Genomic DNA, 3,835 nt, shown 5'->3' on the forward strand with positions numbered 1-3,835 from the left:
TTGGGTTAGGTTGTTTAGGGTTTTTTTCTTTTTTCTTTTTAATTTTTTTTATCAATTTTTTTAAACCAATAGTTTAGTGACACGTGTTTGTTGTGGTACCCACTAATGGATTTCATTCAAGAATCCGTTAACCCACTAATGGATTTCATTCAAGAATCCGTTAAGTGGTGGTGAAATCAATTTTTTGGATTTTTTTTGTGGTGTTAGAATAATAGTTTTTTTATTTTAAATTTTTTGTTATTTTGTGGTGTTATTTTCTAAAAAATCCTATAATTTTATAAAGTTTCTTAAAATAATGACTATTTTTTAATTAGAAATTTTTTAAATATAATTTTTTAATAAATTATAATGTATCATGTAATTGATGTGTACTCGCTAATAAGAATAATACAAAAAAAAAAAAATTTAAATATCACTCAAGTAAATAAAATATATTAACTAAAAAGTAAATTTTTTTTTTTTTTTTTTTTAGGGAAGTAAAAAATATTTACTTAAAAGTAAATTAGAAAAACTTAATCAAATGGTTCGAAGTGTTAAAAGAGCCTACATGAGATTCGAACCCACATCTTTTGTCACATAGCTTCAAAAAACCGAGTGCATGATGCTAGAGTAACAGATATCGGATGCAGTATATCCTACATTAAAGATTAGGAAGCAAACAGTAAGGACAAGGAGGTAGATAATGAAACAAACATTACGGCTTGCACTTATTGCATGACAATAAAATCAGAAACCGATAACAACCAGTGCCCAATAATGATACATTATCCTTCCTATCAAAGAATCTCAACATTAAGGCTTGCACTTATGCACGACAAGATAAATCCAGAAACTGAGCAACCACTACCCAATAATGAAACATTATCCTTTCTATCAAAGAATATATGCCTCAAATCAATCTCTTGCTACCTCTTAGATAGAAGCAAATCAGCAAGCATTATTTGACTACAAAAAGCTTCCACAAATTTTAAATTACTTCGCTAGGCTAGGAACACACTTTAGTAATCTGGTTACATGGCAAGAGTGGCTAGATGCAAAGTTTCAAAGACTATTAAATTTACCTTCTAAAACTTGTTTACATATGGAACCCAACTTTGACATGCTAAAAGAGGAAGAGGTATACAGGATATCAGGTCAAGGGGAAATTATCACCCCATTATTTTTAAGTTCTTGCCTCAAAGCAAAGATACTTGTGAAATCAGCATCCCTGATACTGTCCAAAGGCAACTAATTTAATTAATAAGTCATAACCATTTACCAGAGATGATCTCATAACCATTCATGTAAATAGAGTATTATTATGCTCTACTTGCCTGTTTTCAAGTTACTCATATCGTCCCTAGTCACCATTAAGCCCCACTCTTACATTCTGGAATCACGATGTAGAATCCTAATGAACTCAATACCAAAAAAGCTCTAGCTGAAATTGATCATGTCAAGAAAGGCTTGAAAATTGATGATGAAGGTATCATTTTTGTATTAAAATTCTTCTGCCGCTTGTTTTGCTTCTTTGGTCACATTTGATGAGTTTGTTAATCTCTGTCAGATCCAACATATAACATAAGTGTTAGCGGGGACATCAAGCAAATGCTTGCAGAACTTGGAACTGAGAAAGGAAGACAAACATCATTGCTTGGAGGAGGCGAAAGCAAGGTACAACAAGAAAGAGCTACAGCACTTGCTGCTATTTTAGATGCAAGATCACGTATTGTAGATGATTCTAAATCTAATGGAAAGACTGAAAATAGACAGGGGTTTAGTGTTGTACATGTTGACTCGTATAGCTTCCCACATGGCTGGTGAAAAAGCTCCTGTCAATTATTACATCCACCCCTTGATTTTTCACAGGTTTAATGGATGCAACAATCAAAACATTATTCTCTGATGCTTTTTTATTTTTAACACTATATCATATGAAATACCACCATCCTGTTATCTAGGCTAAGAAAAACTAAAGGAACACTACCTCTTCCAGGCCAGCTACCAAATTAGCAGAACTATGAAATATCATGACAATCTGACTTCACTAATTTCCTTGGTTATTGACAACCACAATCTTCATTTATCAGCTGGCAATTAGTACTATTATCTCATACTAAATTAAGCTATGAAATGAAGGGAATGCAAATTAAGATATCTGGATTTAATATTGACATAAAGAGATCATTTCTGCTAACCAAGTGCAGCAGGAGATATGTATGCAAAACTTTCCAGTCACCTACTCACCCACACACAGCTCTTTATATTTGAAATGAACTTACTTAGAATATTGTTTCTCCTGTCCATGCTACATTCTAGCTGTCCACAATTCCTTTAAACACAAAAAGCAGCAGCCTGAATCAATTTTAAGCAATTAGTAAGACTGAAAATGCGTCGAAAGAATAGTAAAATTGAAACCAGCATAAACAACTGTGAAAGATGAATAGTAAACTAAAACCGAGCATAAACAAACTGTGGGAGATCAATAGTAAACTGAAACAAGCATAAACAAACAGTGTGAGATCAATAGTAAATTAAGCTAAGCTCCAACAATCTATGCATGCATTTCATTGTACTGCCCTGAATCAATTGAAACTAATCTCCCTCCCCAACTAGAGAGCATTTTCTACATTATTATACAACATGTGAATTTTCTTATAATACTGCATATTCTAAAAGTACAGGCAACATAATAAATAAAGGTTGTCAGCTCATAGATCAAAACAGAGACTAGATAGAAGACTTAAAATTGTGGGAGATCAATAGTAAACTGAAACTAAGCATAAACAGTGTGAGATCAATAGTAATATACAATACTCAATAAACCCAGAAAAACAAATACATGCATATTGAATTGCTGGTTCATCTATATCTTCTAGATTACAAAAAAGTCAAAATCAAATTCAAAATAAAAAATCAAGTACTTTGAGTCGTAATCTTAAATTTCTTTCACTAAAATTTGGTGTAGAACTAAAAATAATTTACCTCGATATTCAATTGAAAATGATCTTGTAATTGAATTTGAGATTCAATTGCTCACAGCAATGGAAGGTTTCGAGATCCAACAGATCGTAAACCAAATATTGCCCTTTGAATTGCTATAAACGCGGAGAGGAGAGAGATTGGAACTAGTATGAAACTTTGATCAGAGAGAAAATACTCAAATAGCTAGCTTCATAGTAAGTACCGAGTAATAATTAAAAGAAACAATATTTTATTATTTACCAAATTACCATTACTTACTTCTTATAATCGCAACCATCCAATTTTGTCAAATCCAACGGTTGTAAGAAGGGTCTCATATTAAGAGAAGTTCTCATATTATATAAATATATATAAATATATAGGGTTGTGATCCAATGAGAAAGATCTTAAAATAAGAAGGATGAGAAGGAATCCATGCATATAGAAGGATGAGAAAGAATCTTAACTGTACAAAAGTTATAATAAAACCCAAAAAAAATTTAAAAATACTGGCCAAAAAGAAATTAAACCATATAGTTGCTACCTGATACATATTATATATTGGAAGTTTTTAGTTTTTGCAGATTTTGGGAAGAAAAAATAAGAACCCTAGTTATTTCATTTTTACCCCCAAATCAGATCGTTAAAATGCAGTGGCTTCTTCTTCTTCTCCGCCGCATTAATCATGATTATTTATCTCCTTGCCTCCAGTAGAAGCAATATGATCATTCTCACCAATTTAGATCATCGTTTTTCATTTTGAAGCTGCCCGCAACACCAATGAATATTGCTCCACGACTCATTAATGGAAACAGAGGATGAGAGATAAAGAGAAGCACGGTGTTTTTATTTTTTTACAACTACTAAACCACAAGAAAACAAAGCAATTAAA

General features: G+C 31.9%; 1 long non-coding RNA gene across 1 annotated transcript; it reads right to left on the minus strand.

Annotated features, from left to right (window-relative positions):
- Positions 1 to 470: 470 nt before the first annotated feature.
- Positions 471 to 3,161, minus strand: LOC110695008. The gene is made up of 3 exons (XR_002506021.1): positions 2,965 to 3,161; positions 2,262 to 2,334; positions 471 to 1,539 (listed from the first exon to the last, which is right to left on the minus strand). It is a non-coding gene; the product is annotated as an uncharacterized LOC110695008 (long non-coding RNA).
- Between the last annotated feature and the right edge of the window lie 674 nt (positions 3,162 to 3,835).

The sequence above is a fragment of the Chenopodium quinoa genome, unplaced genomic scaffold, assembly GCF_001683475.1.
Source record: "Chenopodium quinoa cultivar QQ74 unplaced genomic scaffold, ASM168347v1, whole genome shotgun sequence".
Taxonomy (NCBI): domain Eukaryota; kingdom Viridiplantae; phylum Streptophyta; class Magnoliopsida; order Caryophyllales; family Amaranthaceae; genus Chenopodium; species Chenopodium quinoa.